Source organism: Balaenoptera ricei, chromosome 9 (assembly GCF_028023285.1).
Source record: "Balaenoptera ricei isolate mBalRic1 chromosome 9, mBalRic1.hap2, whole genome shotgun sequence".
NCBI classification, from domain to species: Eukaryota; Metazoa; Chordata; class Mammalia; order Artiodactyla; family Balaenopteridae; genus Balaenoptera; species Balaenoptera ricei.
This window is the reverse complement of record NC_082647.1, coordinates 53,328,265-53,349,845: the sequence shown is the minus strand read 5'-3', so window position 1 is coordinate 53,349,845 and position 21,581 is coordinate 53,328,265. Positions and strand designations below refer to the sequence as shown.

Here is a 21,581-nt window from a genome sequence, read left to right as displayed (position 1 = left end):
CAGAATACCCTGATCTCTAGTCCTGACATCAGCTACTCATCCTTCTCAGCACTTCTCTGATCATGCAGGACGTGGGGAATGATTGCTCCTTCCTGGGAAAATAAGGACGGTCTCTCTGACCCAAACTTCTCCAGTTGTGAATGTGAGAGGCATGAGATTGCAGCAAGAAGGGGGTCATCAAACCCCTGGAGAGCTGTAAAGAGCTTCTTCCCAGCCCCAGAATAGAAATGATGTCCCTGCCCTTACATCCAATTTGTGGCCAAAGCAGCGCTCAACACAGCATCTAGTTGAATCCTGGACAATTAAACACATAGCAAGGTTTAAGGGGTGGAAATTTTGCAGGAACAAGGCCAGATGGAGTATATTTTTAGATCAATGGTCATTGTCTCCCACCACAAAATCACTTGAACCATGGTCCACTTGCTCTGCCATCTTTTTCTACTCGTATCAATTGTATATCACTACATTCTACCTTAGTCATGATACATTTCTTATAAAGTAGCTCTACTCCTTGGTTTCCATACTTGGTGGATTGAATTCGAGATGTGAGACTTTCACTTCACAAAACAGTATTAAATGAGAGTTCTAAAAAGGTGATGATTGGGATTGCACAATGCAAATATACTTAATGCTGCTAATCTGTGCACTGAAACATGGTTAAGATAGTAAATTTCATGTGATGTGTATTTTACCACGAATAAAAAATAATTTTTAAAGTATTAAATAGAAGTTCTTTCAAATTCAGATTACACATTTAGACAATCCTCCCAACTCACCCCCTCATTACTAAAAAAAGAAAAAATACAAGCAAGCGTTACATTTTATAGTTGTTAGTCGAGTAAAATTTAGCTAGTTATTTAGATCTTTAAATCTAAATGTCATCCATCACCACTTGCTAATTTCTGTGGTTGTGGGGGATAACCAGAGGAAACGGAAATATCCCTCTTAATCTCTTATTTACTTAAAAGTTTCCACACATACACCACCCGACTGAAAAAGTTCTCCCTAATAAACATGTATCCACAAATAGCCTGATATTTTTCCTGATGCCAGAATTGACATAGTAACTTAAGCTCTGGGTCAGAAACCCACTGACTTACTCAAATTGAGCAGTCAAAAGTAATAAAAATATATTCAAAGAATTGTATAAATATGCTGTTCTAAAAAGTATGAAAATAGAGGACTTGTTCAAAATTTCTGCTTGGCTACACCTTGAAAAGACAACAAGGACATTTGATTTGGGTGCCTCCTTTAAATGAGGGCTTGAAGAAAGCCAGGGGAGCCGTTCATTAAACATATGTGCTTCTCATTGACCTTGCGAGGCATCTGTCCGGCATCTGTCCAGCATCTTAAATAAAAGAATGCTTTGAATAAGCATATGCTCTTACTGTTGAATTTTGATGGCCTTATAAGCCACTCAAGCTTCACCTTTGTGGTTAATGTGTAATCAGGATCCATTTCTAGTCATTTGTGGATAGCTTTGTTGTAGTTTCCAATTACTGTAGTATATAGGCTTCTCTCTCACGCTGTTAATACCCAAACCAAACATTCTCCTTACTAAGAACAAATTCACTTCATGTAAGATTCACTTTTAAAATCTTTTACATTTAGGCTTTTTTCACAGTGCTTGAATAATGCATTTAACATCTCAGTCTTAATTCTTATCTTGAAATCTACCTCATTCAAACATAATGGCTTGACAGTACTCCTGTGCCCCAGCCCACCCCTCCTGATTTCCCCAAATAATTGGTTATATAGGAAAGAGAGTATTATTGAAGGGATTGAAGGAAACACACTTAAAATTTAAGGCTGACTGTACAAATACCTGTTTTTCAATGAACAGTTCTGCTTAAGCTAAAGGCCTTAAGTAAAGCATATTTTGTGGCACCATCCTCATCTCAACTAAAAGGAATTTCTAGACAAACAGGTCAAAGTTTCCAATCAAAAATTCTGTAGTCCTGTTATGTTGTGTAGTATACAACTACTACACTACAAGGAGTTGAAGGGAGATAGTCAAACATAACTAGAATTTCAAGGACAAACAATACAAACAGATCATATTTCATACAACTACCAACGAGCAAATTATATCAACAGCAAGATTTTTTTAAACTTGGCAAAAGAGATTTTGAAATTTATATAATGGACAAAAGATGAAGATTTATACATGCACACTTTCAAGTATAAGTCCCTTTAAAAATAAGGAAATCTCAATCTTGGACCCTTGAAGTCCTAAATCTATAAACAAGGAAGTATAGCTCACCCAAAATGTTAGTGGCATTTTTTTGCATTAAACAAAGAGCTGTTAAATAGCTAAGAAGGGTGGAGGATATCGAATGCATTTCATACATTGGCCAATTCACATTCCTTTCATCTTTCAATAGTCCTCCTGAAACCTTTTAGGCCCACATCCAGGAAATCTTTCCAAATGACTTATATATATCACACTCTTGTTATTATCACAGTCTACTCTGCTCAATCTAGTGACTTCCAAAAACTGTTGCTTTTTCAACTCCCAATCATGACTTTGATTACTACTAACACTTCCTACCATGTAAGAAGAAGAAAGGGAATGGGAATAGAAAAAAAAGGAAAAAGGGGGGAAAATATGGGAAATCAATGGAAGAAAAAAAACAAGTAAAATCATTATTACAATAGGGCAAAATACTTCATCCCATTCTTTTCCCATTCCCTAATTTACCAAATTCAGTGGCCATATATTGAAAATTTTTCTAACAACAATAGATAATGTTTACTGAGAACCTATTATGAGCCAGGTATTTCTCTAAGCACCTTACAAATATTATCCCATTTAATACAACAACTTAATGGGGTAGGTACTATTAACATTCCTCTTTACAGAAAAAAGGCTGAGGTACAAAGAAGGTAAGTAACTTGACCCAAGTCAAACAGCTAGTAAGTACCAGATTCAGAATTCAACCTAAGCAATCTAATTCTGGAGGTCACATTTTTGCCTAGTATGTTATGTTGCTTTTCTGTATTAGAGGACCTGCTAACCACGTCCACCTGTGGGTTCCATTACAATACCAAGCACTCAGAGGGGAGAGAGATCCTACGGATTCGTTCTTTCGATAAACCTTTATGACGAAATGATTCTAGCTTTAGCTGCTTGAAAAGAACACAAAAATGAATGAATCATCGTGCAAGTCCTAGATAAACTCACACTCTAGTGGAGGATATGTAATTACAACACAGTGGAAACAGTGCTTATAGAGCTATGATCAAAATGTTATTGGGGACATGGGAGTGGAGTCACTAACTTCTTGGAGAATTCAGGGAGATGCCCCAGAGAAGGTGATAAACAGCCTAAGTTTTTTTTTTTTTTAACATCTTTATTGGAGTATAATTGCTTTACAAAGTGTGTTAGTTTCTGCTTTATAACAAAGTGAATCAGCTATATGTATACATATATCCCCATAACCCCTCCCTCTTGTGTCTCCTTCTCACCCTCCCTATCCCATCCCTCTAGGTGGTCACAAAGCACTGAGCTGATCTCCCTGTGCTATGCAGCTGCTTCCCACTAGCTATCTATTTTACATTTGGTAGTGTATATATGTCCATGCCACTCTGTCACTTCATCCCAGCTTACCCTTCCCCCTCCCCGTGTCCTCAAGTCCATTCTCTACGTCTGAGTCTTTATTCCTGTCCTGCCCCTAGGTTCCTCAGAACCATTTTTTGATTCCATATATATGTGTTAGCAAACGGTATTTGTTTTTCTCTTTCTAACTTACTTCACTTTGTATGACAGTCTCTAGGTCCATCCACCTCACTACAAATAACTCAACTTCGTTTCTTTTTATGCAGCCTAAGTTTTTAAAAAGACAAGTAGGAATTTCCAGAAAACAGGAAAGATAGAAAGAGTAACTAGGTATCCATGTTCTGGATAATGAAGATTCATTTGATAATAAAAAAATGTTTGGTGCACGTATACACGAGGGTTTGTGCTATGTTTTTATAAATAAAAATTTATATAAAATATGTAATTTTTATAAAAATAAATTATAGTCTCTTTTCAATAAGTTTATAATCTAGGAGAGGAGATAACACACAAATGAATATTGCAAGGCTACATGTTTTTTTAAATGTTCTAAGGCTTCTACGTTACACCCTTTAAATTATCTAAGAGCTTCCTAGAATGAATGCAAAGAATTCTGGGGAACTGATGCCTAATCTGCTTCTATAACCCTGAGTTTAGGAACGTGGTTGCATCAGCTGAAGAGCCTGCGGGTAATGGATGAGGACTGCATGCACTGCTTCAATCCCATTCTGCATTAGACAACACTGAACCTGATGAGGTGTACCTGGACCAAGTGAGGGAGGATCTGCACAGATCCAGATTAGACAGTGTGTAGGTCTTCTCCAGCCTTCTGCATAAACACTGGGCAAGGAAAGGGACAAGGTACACTTCCAGAAACACGTGCAGTCTGCACTCACAATCATATAATCCCTGGTTAGATGGGGGCGCTCAGAAACCTGCATCTTTGTACCAGATGATGATGCTTATCTTGCCACCATTTATCCTAACTGCACTTTGTACCGCACTGCTAATATAAATAAAATGTGTTTGATTTGCTCAAAGGGTATCTATGCTTTGTCTTTCTGTCAAACCAAGCCTGCTAAAGAAATTTTCCAGGACGATAGTTGGGCAAGGAGTTGAACAAATTATACAGGAGTTTAGAAGAAGAGACTACTGCTGATTCAATAGTGAAGAGTTCTCAGAGGAAATGACATTGAAAGGATGACTAATTGAATCTACCACCAAACAATCAAGATTTCAGTCTGACTCACCCCCAAATGATTGATACATTCACCCATTAGGTAAATTAATATATTCCAGAATATGAGAGTCTAGTCTTATTGGCCTTGGAAACATCCTGCCCTTTACAAGGTCTAATTTTACAATTCATTTATAAAGAGAAAAATTTTAATTCCCTCATTCCCAGGTTCTTACAGGCATCTTATAGTACTGACCAAGGATGTCAACAATAGTAATAAATATCTATTGCATAGTTCTTTACTATTTACACAGCATTTTTTAAGATTATTGTCTCATTTGATTCCCCAGTAACCCTGTGAAATATTAGTCAAGTTTAGTGACTTGCCCCAGGCCACATGCCTAGTAAGTGGACAAGCCAGTTTTTTCCTGTTATCCCAAAATGGAGTCCCAGTTCTGACTGAACCCACTTTGGAACCTCCTCTCAACCCATGAATTATTACCCCCCTCTCTTTTCTCTGAGAATTGTCCTCCCCATTACCCTCATAGGTGTACCCAGCCATGTTGTACCATATAACACCCCCACCCAGGCCCTAGTTAATTGGCCTCAAGTATACATAGAACCAAGCCAGAAAATCAGATTCTCTAAAGGAAGACTTCGGAAATTGACACCAAGATAAGGAGAGTTTTTCTCTCCACATGCCAGGAAATAAAGTATGTAAATTTAGAAGCTCTGAAGGGCTACATTCCTCCCTGAGAACAAATGTTGGAGAAGAGTTGGCAGAGAGAAGGATGAAGGAGAAGCACAAAGAGAAGCAAGGGACAGACACAAAGAGAGTACCCAGTGGCTTTGCCATCCCCATCTCAGGTCTGGGAGACATAGCTGTATTCTTAGCCCTTAGTCCTTTCATCTTATTTAAAACCACTTTCTCACACCATATACAAAAATAAACTCAAAATGGATTAAAGACTTAAATGTAAAACCTGAAACCATTAAACTTCTAGAAGAAAACATAGGCCATATGCTCTTTGACATCAGTCTTAACAATATTTTTTTGGATACATCTCCTTAGGCCAGGGAAACAAAAGCAAAAACAAACAAATGGGACTACATCAAACTAAAAAGCTTTCGCAGAGTGAAGGAAACTATCAGCAAAACGAAAAGGTTGCCTACTGAATGGGAGAAGATATTTGCAAATGATATATCCAACAAGGGATTAATATCTAAAATATACAAAGAACTCATATCACTCAACATCAAAAAAAAATAAAATAAAATAAAAGTGAGAAGAGGACCTGAATAGTCATTTTTTCAAAGAAGACATACAGATGGCCAACAGGCACACAAAAAGATGTTCAACATCACTAATCATCACAGAAATGTAAATCAAAGCCACAATTAGATATCACCTCTCACCTGTCAGGATGCCTATTATCAAAAAGACAACAAATAACAAGTGTTGGTGAGGACGTGGAGAAAAGGGAACCCTTGTGCACCATTGATGGGAATGTAAATTGGTGCAGCCACTATGGAAAACAGTGTGGAGATTCATCAAAGAATTAAAAATACAACTACCATATGATCCAGCAACTTCACTTCTGGGTATTCACCCGAAAAAAACAAAAACATTAATGTGAAAGGATATATGCACCCCTAAGTTCACTGCAACATTATTTACAGCAGCTAAGACCTAAGCAACCTAAACATCCATCAATAGATGAATGGATAAAGAAGATGTGGTATATATATACAACAGTATATTAATCAGCCATAAAAAATAATTAAATCTTGCCATTTGCAACAGCATGGATAGACCTAGAGGATATTATGCTAAGTGAAATAAGTCAGACAGGGATAGACAAATATGACTTCACTTATATATGGAATCTACAAAACAAAATGAATGAGCAACCATAACTAAACAGAAGCAGAGTCATAGATACACAGAATAAATAGGTGGTGGCCAGAGGGTACAGAGTTGAGGGGAGGAGAGAAACAGGTGAGGGAGATTAAGAAGTACACACCTTCAGTTACAAAATAAATGTCACAGGTATGAAATGTACAGTGTGGATAATATAGTCAATAATTATGTAACATCTTTGTATAATGACACATGGTAACTAGACTTACCATGGTGATCATTTTGAAATGTATAGGAATATCGAATCACTATGTTGTGTACCAGGTCAATTACAGTGCTGTAGGTTAACTATACTTCAAAAACAAACAAACAAACAAACTCATAGAAAAAGAGATCAGATTTGTGGTTACCAGAGGCAGGGGGTGTAGGGAGGGGAATTAGATGAAGGCAGTCAAAAGGTACAGTTTCCAGTTATAAGGTAAATATGTAATAGGGATGTAATGTACAATATGATAAAGATAATTAACACTGAAAGTTGAAAAGAGAAAGCTGTGAAGAGACTAAATCTTAAGAGCTCTTATCACAAGGAAAAAACTTTTTTTTTCTATTTTTTAATGTTGTATCTATATGAGATGATGGGTTTTCACTAAACCTATTGTGGTCATCATTTCATGATGCATGTAATTCAAATCATTATGCTGTACACCTTAAACTTATACAGTGATGTGTGTCAATTACATCTCAGTAAAACTAGAAAAATCAAAATTAAAAAAAAAGATCCCGGAAGGGAAAAAAAACACCAATGTGTTCTTGAAGAAGAAAATGTGATTTAGAGAGAAATATAGCCAAGTGAGCACGATGTCTTGCACTCTCTCTGCAACGTCGCAGGAGAGAGATGATGCCAGCACTGACATCATGGTCCGTAGCAGAGGCTGAGCAGATAATTGGCACTCAACAAATAAATGTCTATCAGATGAATTAATGAATCTGCTACTCAAATGGGATATGGGGATATATGTATACATATAGCTGATTCACTTTGTTGTAACTAACACAACATTGTAAAGCAATTATACTCCAATAAAGATGTGAAAAAAAATGTATGTGTGACTATATGCATACGTATTTTTGTTGCTGATGTTTTTTTTTTTTAATTGGTTCAGAAAAGAGAGAGCATTCTGTAGTCCTTCACCCTAAGGAGAACCAAAAACAACAATAAGCTTGCTTGTCTTGAACATCAGAGAAGAGGAATGTAATTACATGTCATATCCAAGGTCATTCAGCCACACCTATACACCCCGAAGCTATATCATCAGCAGAACAAGGGAAGTTCCTAGATTACTTCTTTTAATAGAGTGATGATCTCAGAATCCTTTGACCACCACCCTACTCCCCCAGTTGCTTTATGATCTATTTCTCTCTACTTAACATTCTTAACTAGCCAAATATCACATTCCTTCTGTATAACAAATGTGACACTGTGGTGATAGTCCGTATAGTGTTTATATGATTAATTGTGACAATAAGATAATGGGCAATTAAAGTCAGTTTAGCCGAAAGGATTTTATTGCTTTTTATGTTCATTTGGAGTTTACTTTTTGTACATAAGAAAATAAAATAAATATTGGATTTGTAAATGAAAAAAAAAAGGCAAAGTAATATAAACAGAGAGCATTTTCATCTTCATAAAGGAAATTCCATCACCCCTGTTTTCACACGACCTTTCTCTAATGTCACTGTTTTCCTGTGAAATGAATTGGCGCCCCCAGCACTAACATTCCAAGGGTAGCACGCTTCCCATTTCCACTGACACGTCAAATAAGGTCTATGAGTAAGGCAGGGTAAAGATTCTCACACGTTCCAGATCAAAACTGAGCACTGGAAACGACTGATGATTATAACCGACTCCCCCGGGGCTGAAAACCTAATCAAACTTGCCCAAATATTATAGCAAGCAAAACAAACATGTTGTTACGCAAAATGTAAATAAAATGTAAAGTAATTAAAGAGAACAAGTGCTTGGATCATTTTTGGAAAATTGGAATATTACTTACTGCTATATGTCTATGCCCTCAAAGGAAATATGCTAAATAACCCAGTTTTCTGAGGAAGCAAATGATTTAGTGACCTCAGACCTCAGTTGTCTTTCTTTCTAAGAGCTAATGCAGGGGTTCTTAAAATTTTCTGTGCCATTGATGTCTCTTTTACAGTCTGGTAAAGCCTATGAACTCCTCCCAGAAGAAAATTTGTAAATGCTTAAAACGAAGCAGGTTTACAAAAGCAACAGAAATTGAACTACAATTGAAAAGCAATTGAAACACAACTATCAAAATATTAAAAGAAAATGTGATATGGTACTATACAACTTCTTTATTAATATATTAAATAACAGCATTGTTGATGGAGCTAATAACTACTATAATTCCAATATAGTAATTAGCATGAACAACATTTCAGAAATACTATAATGTGTAAGGAAATGCAAAAATATTAATGATTTCTACTGTGACAGAATCACCGGTATATAGTAATACAATGTAGCATTCCTTGGCTCCATGGTTTGGAGCCTAAATTCATAATTGAAAGAAATTCTAAGTTTCAGTTTGAGCTTACTATAAATAAAGCAGGTTTGCTATGAACCTAAAATTATAGGATCCGGGTTAAGAATCCCTGGTTGTCCCTTTTACAAATAGTACAAATACAACGGACAAAGGATTAATCTCCAAAATATACAAACAGCTCATGCAGCTCAATATTAAAAAAACAAACAACCCAATCCAAAAATGGGCAGAAGACCTAAATAGACATTTCTCCAAAGAAGACATACAGATGGCCAAGGAGCACATGAAAAGATGCTCAACATCACTAATTATTAGAGAAATGCAAATCAAAACTACCATGAGGTATCACCTCACACCAGTTAGAATGGGCATCATCAGAAAATCTACAAACAACAAAAGCTGGAGAGGATGTGGCGAAAAGGGAACCCTCTTGCACTGTTGGTGGGAATGTAAATTGATACAGCCACTATGGAGGACAGTATGGAGGTTCCTTAAAAAACTAAAAATAGAATTACCATATGATCCAGCAATCCCACTACTGGGCATATACCCAGAGAAAACCATAATTCAAAAAGACACATGCACTCCGATGTTCATTGCGGCACTATTTACAATAGCCAGGCCATGGAAGCAACCTAAATGCCCATCGACAGACGAATGGATAAAGAAGATGTGGTACATATATACAATGGACTATTACTCAGCCATAAAAAGGAACGAAACTGGGTCATTTTGTTGAGACGTGGATGGATCTAGAGACTGTCATACAGAATGAAGTAAGTCAGAAAGAGAAAAACAAATATCGTATATTAACGCATATATGTGGAACCCAGAAAAATGGTACGGATGAACCGGTTTGCAGGGCAGAAGTTGAGACACAGATGTAGAGAACAAACGTATGGACACCAAGCGGGGAAAGCAGCGGGGGGGTGGTGGTGGTGGTGTGATGAATTGGGAGATTGGGATTGACATGCATACACTGATGTGTATAAAATGGGTGACTAATAAGGACCTGCTGTATAAAAAAATAAATTAAATTAAATTCAAAAATTAAAAAAAAATAGTACAAATACAATTGGTATTCACCAACTGTGATTATTAACTAAATTAAGTTTTTAAATCCTACAACTACTAAGACTTCACTGAGCGATCAGAGAGGGCAGACATAGAACTGTGAAGGTTGCCGGCACGCATGGGAAAGATTAAAGTACATACATGGATGTGGAGAATCTCTGATACACTCTGAGAAGCAAGGTCCAAGAAATCCACTTTACCACTAACCTGGCTCCCAGAAGGGCCCTGAAGAAGGATCCTGAAAATCCATAATGTGCAAATGACAATCGTAAGTATCTAAGATCACGTAGCTAAAGTACCTTTCTCTCTGCAATATTTGCATTAAAATTCTACCAGAAGAAACACTTAATTCACCAAAATTCTAAGTTAGGCATTGTTCATTAAAATATTAATAAAAATATAATCATTGGAATTTTCTAATAAAAGCATATGAAAAACACACATGAAATACTTAAAAAGCAAAAACCACAGAAGTACAGCATTTTTTTGTTTAGTTGGTAGGTTGACTGTTGCTAGTATTGGGTTGTCTTTACTGTAAAGGTTGGGAGAAACAGCCCCTAAACCCAGGTACTAGAGCCAAAGTGGGCATTTGATGATATATGAACAGGAAAGAACCATAAAGGAAGCAATAATCAATAACAGGCAAGGATCTTCATGGCATTACCCAAGCCTGAATTTATTATTTGCCCACCTAAAACCAAATGTATCAGTTTCCTAGAGCTGCCATAACAAATTACCACAAAACTGGTGGCTTAAAACAACAGAAATTTATTCCTTCACACTTCCAGAGGCCAGAAGAACAAAATCAAGGTGTTGGCAGGGTTCGCTCCCTCTGGAGGCTCTGAGGGAGAATCTGTTCCGTGTCCCTCTCACGTCCCATGGCTGCCAGCTACCTTTGGCTTTCCTTGGCTTGGGACCGCATAACTACTATCTACTTCTGTCTTCACCTGCCTTTCTCCTCTCTGTGTCTCTGTGTCTCTAATCTCTCCTTTCTCCTATAAGGACACCAGGTATTAGATTTAGAGCCCACCCTAAATCCAGAATGATCTCCTCTCAAGATCCTTAACTAACTACATCCACAAAGACCCTATTTCCAAATAAGGTCACATTCACAGATACCGGGAGTGAGGACTGGGATATATCTCTTGGGGTGGGGGGAACAATTCAATCTACTACACGGAAGAAGCCTAAAATTCCACACATTCTAGATACAGAGGCTTTTGATAAAAGATGATCAGAGGCAATACAAAACATAAAGCATTTTTTTCCTTACAGCAAGTATTAGTGGATACTTCTATATTTTTTTAAAAAACTGCACATCATAAATTCCTAGGATTGCAGATGCGTGCAGTAAACACAGGGAGGATATGGGTCTACAGAATTGAAATAGAGTTAGTGCAGACGCTGTAGTTTAGACAGAACGTTAAGATATTTTAGGGACTTAACTTTGAGAAATTATAGACACACACCAGGAACTCCTGGCAATCGTCTCTGAAACGAGCTGTACGCAGGCTGGCCCTGGAGGGTGTGGGCCAGTGTAGGATATAAAAACAGGATGAAGAGACATGGCCCCTTAGTCACTGTTGCCTAAGGATGTTCTCAATTCTTCAGTGAAATAGGCTGAGTATCACCCAACCCAAGCAGGAGTTATGACTGGATTGTTTAAGATATGCTGTCTATATTGGTCCTTAAATTACCTCTCTGTGAGTTTAGAAAAAAAAGGTCATAGTTCATCTAGTGGTACGTAGCCAACTTTACTAACCCAAAGTTTTTATGTTTACATAAAGTCCGAAATTAGTGGGAAAAAAGACTCAATGTAGTACAAAGAAAAGTAGTATCTGAACTAGGTAAACCAACTAATACTGGCAGTCATAGTGTTCAAAGAGGGGAGACTGTCTGATGTCCAAATAGGAAAATTTTTTTAGATCCAACACTCTTTATATATCCTAAGATTTGGGAAGTTGGTGCCAAGGTATGGTGATGTGGCCTTTATCCACATATCTAACTTAATAAATATTTTCCATGTCTTCAAAATAGAAAGCATGTTATCATCTAAAAATTAGAAGTATGCATGCAAAGGTGTATTTTATCAATTTGTTCATTTTGTTTAATGATATTATACAGTTCTTTGTAGATGTACAGTCCTTAGACTTACTAAATAGATTACCCCAGTCTTTCTAGAAAGGACCTTGTTTTATTCTTCTTTGGTATCTCCCATAAAACATAGTCTGTTCCTAGTGTGTAATCAGTGATCAGTGGTAGCTACAAGATTTCCTAATACTTTATACTAAATGGCAGTTCCTTCTTATGAAAATGGCCACCTACAGATGTGATTATCTGAAGGGATTCATATTAGATAAACACTGCTCAATATTTTTCCCACTGAAGCGACAATAAAACCTGAGTTTGGACAGCACTTAATTGTGCTGGTGCACTCGGTACCTCAGTTTCCCCATTTGTAAAATGGGGCTAATAGTTGTACCTGTTTCAGAGGGGAGTTGTGAGATTTAAATAAGTTAATATTTGGAAAGGATCCAGAAGAGTATCTGGCACATAGAGAGTGCTAGATAAGCATTTTTCTTAGCAGTGGTGTTTATATTTTTATTATTATTCACTAGCCTTCCAGAAATAGGTTTGTTTGAAGGAACAAATACAGTAATACATCTTTTAGTGAGCGTTGCTGGGGAACAATGTCTTGTGTGTCAGTCAATCCATCAGCCAGTATTTATCTCGCATCTATTCTGTGCCAGGCACTGTTCTCCAGTAACACAGTAAGACAGTAATGAAGAAGAGGCAGTCCCCACCCTCTTTACCCCAGGGGGAAAAGAAATACATAAACACAGTGATTAAAAAATAAAATAATATGTACCATGAAGAAAATAAAATTGTGTAAAGTGACATACTCTGCCTGCCTGAAAGGTGGTGGAAGGGAGAGCTACTTTGAGCTGAGAACATCCTCAAAGGTTAAGAAGCTGAGCTGAGACCAGAATAATGAGCCCGTCGTTTGTAGATCTGAGAAAAGACCTTTCCAAGCAGAAGTGATAGAAACTACAACATGCAAACATCCTGAGAAAAGAACAAATGCTCAAGGTCGGTGTATTAAGTCATTACCTGAATGTTGTCAGATATGAGCCAGTGGAGAGAGAGAAACTGATGACTGGGAGAAAGAAGAGGATAGTTAGAGGAGTGAAGTCTTCAGCAAGGTAGCATGAAGTGGGAACCAGAGTATATCTGGAGGGAATGGCCTTAGAGAGGGGCAAAGAGATGTGGCAGAGTCAAGTATGAATATGATGGACTCTTGGAATTAGAGTGAGATCATATCATGTGAGTGACGGGGGCAGGAAGGGACATCGAGGTTTAAGGCGTCATTTCAGAGAGTTAGAAATTGAATATGTTTGGCAGGTATAGTAGGATGGCACTCAAGTTAGTGTGCCCTTGCCACATATGGTCATGGTTTTGAAATGACTCTAGCCGGCAAAAACTGTTGGATTTTATCCAGCAACGTTTTAGCTGCTTGGAGGTGCATAGTGGGCGGTTAGTTGGGTGAAACCAGGGCTGATGTTTGCCAGGCAAGGAAAGTGGACAAAGAGATGGCCAAGGGAATCAGGGCGCTTTTGCAAGAAAATGATCATAGTAGTACATGAAATCTCAGCTGGGTAAGAAGGTTAAGTGAAAAGATAGGGGAAGCAAGAACAACTGATGAATATAAAAAAATAAATGATGAGGGCAGGGAATTGAAGGTACTGATGAAGATAGAAACTTGCAAGAGTGGGATAAACAGGGTAAGTGAACTGGATGGACAAGAGGTAATGATCAGAAAATGAGCTGTCTGAAGTGAAAGTGTGGCAGTTGTTAGTAATGAAAACGTGGAAGTGGTGACTACATAAGTGCTATCTAAGGTAGGAGGGCCCATCCATATCAAAAACTGACCTTATATTTTTTATTACAAACATTTTGGACAGAAATGCCATTAAGATGGTTTTTACACAATTCCTTGTATTATTGGAGTAGGCCAAACATATTTTTTCTGGTCATAATAGGTTACCAACATAAAGATTAATTATGACATGTATTATAATTCCCTCAGTATGTCCCAATTGTTTTGCCCCTGCAATAAATTATTCCTGACACTTGTATTTGGAGTCCTTGAGTCTGCTTTTTAGAGATTTTTTGTTTTTTTTTAAGTTTTCCTGTCTCTTCCTTTGTTCCTTTCAGGCACAGTAGCCTGAAAACTGGACTTCTCAGAATTAACTAAAACATCCTTGAGTGAGGGTCTTAAAAGCACGCCTACAACTGAAGTCCATGAACTTGACTGAATTAGTTTGGTTTTCTCAGGTGTCCTTTACTTGGTTTCCCTCCCTCTGGTCAAATGATGCTTTATTCTTTAAAGAGGAAGAGTGGGCACCAGGATCAATGGATGATACTAACAATAGTAATAATAATAATAATAAATAATAATAAGCTTTTATTTCTAACAAGTGGATTTTTTTTTTTTAAAGTCCACACATATATAGACAACTGAGTTTTTTTTTTTTTAATTATTATTATTTTTTTTTAATGCTATTCTTGTCTGCTTACATTCTTTTTATTTATGTATGTATGTATGTATGTATGGCTGCGTTGGGTCTTCGTTTCTGTGCGAGGGCTTTCTCCAGTTGTGGCAAGCGGGGGCCACTCTTCATTGCGGTGCGCGGGCCTCTCACTATCGCGGCCTCTCGTTGCCGAGCACAGGCTCCAGACGCGCAGGCTCAGTAATTGTGGCTCACGGGCCGAGTCGCTCCGCGGCATGTGGGATCTTCCCAGACCAGGGCTCGAACCCGTGTCCCCTGCATTGGCAGGCAGATTCTCAACCACTGCGCCACCAGGGAAGCCCTAACAAGTGGATTTTGATGAGATTTTACAAACTTTTCTATTGAAATTTCTAGTGTTCAACTAAAATACTTCTCTTGCTTACAAATGACCTTCTTGGGGGATAGCTATCAAGTTATGAATGGCACTGGGTTTGAATTCAATGTTAAAATAGTTCTGATCTAGGGTTTTATATAATTCACATCTGAATGACATAAAAAGTTATAACCTACCTCCCCACTGCCTCTAAAGATTCTTTCTCTTGTGGCCTTTTTCATGTACAATATCTATCACTGCTTTATAAAATGCAAGAAAATACAAATTAAGAATATTCCCAAATGGCCACTAGTTCAACCGAATTAGATATCTAAAGGGGACTAGGAGAGTAAGCCATTTACTTTGTTTTTCTCCACTTCCTTTTTTCAATGATAAAAACATTTTTTACTTAGGCCAATTGAAGGCAAATGTCCACATCTCTTTTTCCTGCCATTATTACATAAAAACACAGATGACATTTCTGAGAAATCAAAACTCTTTCAGTGGCTGCTGTACATTTCCAGACTGTGAAGAGGCGGGTGGTCTCCAGTCCCTGTCATGTAACGAATCCTGGACATCATTCCACAGCCTATTGACAACTGTAACTCCTGGGACTTAGCGAGCAATATCTCACTACAGAGACACTTACCAAAAAAAAGGTCCAAGAACTCTATTATATCTTCACAAAATGCTATTGCAGACATAGGAGATATGGAGTTGGGAAAGAAGTAATTAAATGAAAAGATTATAGATGAAAAAAAGTCTGAAAAAAAGCAGAACCCTGGGAATAGCAAGAGATAAACCAGCCGGAGGCATCTGGCCTTTTCTGAACAACTTTAGCACAAAAATGTTTGGCAGTCAGCAGAGGCAGTTACTTGAGTATTTCACTTTAGCTGCTGAAGCACAGGTTTAATCTCACCAATGTTTTTGACATGAATGATTTCAGAGATCTTAAATTTCTACATCCCTCTTTTACAGGTTTCTATCAGTCCATCATTTTCCCTTCAAACTATTCACTCATTCATTCATCAGTATTTGTTGAAATAGTCCAAACAGTACTTGAAAAAACAATATTTTTTTGTTTTTATAAAGAAGATTTATGACTGCCTACAATAATCCTTTGCAGTTTTCTTACTAGAATGGAATATGAGTTTTAGGACAGCTGTTGATTTAGTTGAGGCGGGTGGGGTAGAAGAAGAAATAGTCACAGTATTTTCAAAAAGTATAACACTTCAGTGAAGATTTTACATCAATTGATGTTGCCCTAAGTTTTTCAGTTTTAAAATGACTTTTTAATTGCAAAGGAATAGGTTTAAACACAGGAAGTAAAATCTAGACCAGTCCATTATGCCTTTATTGAGACCCTATTATGCACTAGTCACCTTCTAGGTATTACATATACAGCAAAGCACAAATTACACAAGAATTCTTTGTGCTCACTGCACTTGCATTCCAGGGGAAAGGCAAACAATAAGCATAATAAGTAATTCAAGTACAGTGTGTTACAAAGTCATGAGTGCTATAGAAATAACACAAAGAAAGGAGGAGCAAGGGAAGGGAGCTGGGCGTGTATGTGTGTAATTTCAAATAGAACTGCCTTGACTGCTCTTTTCTGAATGATCTCTGAGTTACAGTAAGTGAAAAAAGCAAGATGTAGAAGAATGTGACGAGTAGGCTGCCACTTGTATTTTTTAAGAATAAGTATGTGTGCTTTTATATGCACAGTCTGTCTGTGAAAGGAGCCCATAAATCATCAACATGGTTGCCTCCAGGCAGGAAAACTCATTGTCTGGGGAAAAATGCGTTTTCAAGTACACCTTTCATATCTTGAATTTTGCACCTGTGCATCATTTTGCCAAATATTTTAACTAATTCTTTAAAATGAAGTTTTATATAACCCAAAATAATCTATAGTAGTTAAATCAATGGTTTAGCAAATAATCTGTGAATATAAAATAAATCACCTAGATTTGGTATTTCCCTACCAGCAGGATAAAGTTTTAGAGTTATCCCAAGAAAAAATAACTCTTAGAAGCAATTAATCTTTACACACAGTCAAAATTATGTAAAAATAAACATATGCCTAATATTTTCATTCTTCTTGTCCTTTTCTTTTCCTCCTATGATCTGCTCATTGCTAATTCTGTTTGAAGGTGAACAGGACAATGGATGAAGCTACACGCACTCTAATTTTTTTCTCCTCTTTAGCAATTGAGAATCCAACTAACCTTCCTTTACTGGCACCAAGTGTAGATTGGCTGGGCTGGAATTGCCTTTACCAATAACACCTGCAGTACTAACAGTAATCCACTGTTGAATCATAGCTCTTTCAGCAGCCTGATAAGTCAGCGTGTCTACCAGGAGGCTGGGGTGAAGCTGAGATGGCTTATCTTCACTTTTAGGATTACCAATAGAGTATCTCTGTTAATAACAGTGGCGTTTATCAAAACATTAACTCAACTTAAAAGTTTCTCCATCTCTTCAAACTATTTTGAACATCTTGTTCTTTGATAACATCATAGCTAAGTGACCTCCTCTGTGGTCAGCAGGTGTGGCTTGGGTCACATCCAGATTTCGAGTGGGGATGATCAGTTCATAGCCCTGCCAGTGGCCTGGGAATCTCCAACATTAGCGCAGACTTTGTGACCTGGAGAATCAGAGAACTAGATAAAGAGGACTGGGACTTCTTGCCCATTTCCAATTCCCAGAAGTAGCTCCCCTCACCTGTAGTCAGGGATTTTTAAAAATATTACTATTTACTTATCTCACACACTCAACTCTTCCACTTTTACCTTCTCTTGAATTTCTAGTGAGAGTTTCTTTAGGGCATGTTTTATTTTTAAATTTTTATTGTCATTCCTGACATCATCTCCTAGCCTAGTCTCCACTATTGTCAGTGTCTGGCATATTTTCCCACCAGGACTTTTTTTGGGTACAAGTGGGTGGCAAAATGTTGTTTGGTTTTGCTTCCTGCTGTGTGTTGGCAGGAATTCTAAAAATAAGTTAAAACCAGGTCCATGGCCTGTGTTTCTTTACTGTACCCCTTATAATTTTACAGTTCAAGGGGATGGGGTGCGTGGCTCAACTAGCCCACTTCCTGGTAAAGTAGGAAAGAAGTAGAAAAAGAAGTTTGCTGGGACAAGAAATTAAATTTCAAGTCTACCAGGAAGTAGCTGAGAAGCTTCAGCCGCAGAGATTGATTGTTTACCTACGTCCTAAATATGCTACAAGAAAACTCAGGGTTTTTTTGTTTTTTGTGTTTTTTTTCCGAACAACAAGTGTCATCCCTTTGTGTGATGAAGGCACCTTAAGTAGGCAGTATGATTGGAGAACCAAGGCTGATCAGGTGCCCTTCTCATCCTACCCAATCCCATTTTATTAGGCAGGACTATACAAAAAACAGACTATACAAATATGGACTCTTATAACTTAAAAGCCCAGGGTATAGAGCTCTCTTCAGGTATGGAGTTCCAACAATTTCAGAAATCTGTCTCTTCCCATCTCTTTGCTCTCCTTTCCCTTGAAGTGGCTTCTTTCTCAGGTTCACTTTCTCCTCACAGCCACATTCCAGCAGCTCAACAACCCTCTGGAAAGAGTGTGGTTGTTCCTGGAAAGATTCCTACTGGCCCAGCTTAGGCCACATGTCATCACTGAGCCAATCACTGTGGACAAAGTTGTGTGCTTTAATTGGCCAGGCCTAAGTCATGGGTCTATTCCTGAAACCCCAGCAGTGCTGCCACTTCCACCTGGACCACAAGGATTGTGCAAGGGTGTTTCTCAAAGAAAAATAGGGCTATGATTAGCAGAAAGGAAATGGATCCTGCAAGGCTAGGACAAGAGGAGGTCAGTGAAGCACCAACAGGCCAAAATTTAAAGAGGTACACATTTTCTGATTCATGAAAGTTTGCTTTTGACAGTGAGCTTCTCCTCAAACTTTGTGCCCTAGGCTCCTCCCTCACCTCACCCTCCTCCTGGCCCTGGATGCTGGGCAAACAAAAAAACAAAAAAATTCATTATACCCATGTTCAAAACTATGTCTCGGAGTACCTGAAATCCACACCTTTAGAGACTCATTTCTCTGAGTAGGCAGAGACATCTCTAGGGGTTCCTCAATTTCTTTTCCCCAAAAAATAGCTGCAGGGTAAATCTTTAGTCAATGAAAGTTTCCCCAATACATGCTAGTTATAGGCTATCAAGTCAGTAACCTCCAGAGCCAGCACGTGTTAAAAGCCCCACCCCATAAAAATGTGTGGTGCACTATGAGGGACAAGTGGGCAAGAGCTGGAACTGTACAGAAGAGGGTCCCTGGAGAGGAGGGAAATGACAGAAAAAAAGGAGATACAAGATGTTAAAGGCACACTTTTATCCAATCACTTAATAACACTTAATGAACACTGGCTCTAGGTCTACTTCATCGATTTTCCTAAGTTCTACCATATGGAGAAATGAAGGTAGCAGGCTGGCAAGAGAGGACGTAGCCGGAAAGACTCAGGGCACAGTCCATGTGGAAATCTCTGAACAGGACCTCTTTGATGGTGTGCAACATCTGGGAAGGCTTATCTGGAGTTCCGATGATAAGGCTACAGAGAGGAGAGTGAATCCTGCCAAGGGAAAATCCTTGCTTATTCTGGTGGCTGGTGTCTTTGAAAACTTAATTTTCCCCAACGGTAAAGGTTTAAGGAGAGACTGGGAAAGTTATGAATTGTGTCACTCCTAGGACCAAGGGAAAAGTCAATTCTTAAACCACAAGATAAATAAGTCAATTACCTCTTAAGTTTGGTACTAATAAAGACAATTTTTTTTCTATCTTTCATATTCCACTGATTTTAATCTTCCCTTTTTGGGACTCTAGTTGCCTTTGGCAAAGAAAAGAGCTTACATAACTGAAATATATCTGCCTCTAATAAAAATCAGGTTTAAAATTTTTTGTCCATCTTAAAGTTCATAAAGAAATGATTCTGTTATTAGTTGGAGGTTGCATTTGGGAATATGATTCTCCATTGGGTCAACTCATAATGGATCCAAACACAACCCAGAAAGCAGGGTAACCTGGTCCATAGACATCAGCTGTCTGCTTCTGGTGGCATATATGTCACCATGGTGTGAACGGTGGGTGGCTAGATGCCAGCAACCTTACAACCTTATAACTCACTCCCCTGTTTATGAAGCAGCCTTCTACATAGAATGGCTTCCACAGGATGTGCCTACTGGGAGAGCATGTGGGGGCCAGAATGCCTGGTGTCCTCATCAACCATATTTCACAGTAACTATTTGCTTTATCCTCCATTGAGAACTAACAAATCAGCATTCTAGTTGTAAGTACCAGGTTCAGTGTGCTAAGAGTCAAGTTTCTGTGCCCACAAGGCTTGCAGATGCTGGACCAGGGGCAAGTCACAGGAACTGGGCTGATCAACCGTGAGGCCTCTTAGAGACACAGCAGGAAGCCTTCTTTCCTAGTTACACCCCTTCTCTCACCCTGTGAGTCTTCAAACTGGGAAAATTAGATGCTATAAAAGCAATGAATACCTTTTTAAGTTCTTCCTTGCCCAAAGAATACTACCAGATGAACTTTTTGCAAAATATAATAATTGGCAGTAGATTTATTAATGAGTGCAATAAATATTGAGTACCTTATTATATGCCAGCTACTGTGCTAGGTGTGGTGGAGTATTCCAGGCTGAAAAGGATAGGGTATCAGTCCTCAAAGCTTGCAGACCAGGAGAGGAGATACACAATAACTTTCTTAAGAGACAAATTATTCTAAATTCTGTAGTAGAAGAATGAACTACACTGTATGGATAAAGAAAAGATTAATTGTAACAAGTGGCTCAGAGAAGACCTCTTGGAAGACATGGGATCTGAGCTGACTCCATGAGATGCTCTGGGGAGAGGTGCAATCCAGGCAAAAGGGGGTTTGGCTCAAAAGCGCAGGGAACAGGACTCCCATGTGGCTGAACATCTGGGCCTTGGCAAGCATGCCATTAAGACCAGGTGACTGGGTGAGAGACAGACTGGGAAAACTCTGGGCTCTAGACCTCAGAGCATGGGAGTGCAGGAGTGCTTTGTCCCATAGATTATCATGGTTAGTTAAATCTTAAACCACCATGGCTGTGTTTTTTGAGCTCTTCCTAAGTAGAAAGACTATCAATCAGTCCAATATATATTATTGTGTATTAAGGTATCATCATCCCTTTCACTTGGTTTGTTTCTTTTGAACCATTTAATCTACCTAAATTAAGACCTCCAAATTCAAGATCATCCAGGCTACGACCCCCTCCCTGGAAAAAAAAAAAAAAAAAGAGGGTTTCCAGGCACAGGGGAAAGATGTCACCTCTGAATTAAGACACTATGGCACAGGGGGAAATGCCTAGGTGCCTAAATCAGGTGGTGTTTCCTCAGCTCTTCAGAGCGGCCCCTCTGGCTCCTTAGGAAAGGGGTCCTCCTCAGCCTCTCCAAGCCTCAATC

The 21,581-nt window shown here is 38.3% G+C and overlaps 1 long non-coding RNA gene across 1 annotated transcript in view; it reads right to left on the bottom strand.

The window, feature by feature from the left end:
- Window positions 1-21,581, bottom strand: part of LOC132371955 (uncharacterized) — a 329,599-nt gene that overhangs the window by 248,040 nt on the left and 59,978 nt on the right. The window lies entirely within an intron of this gene.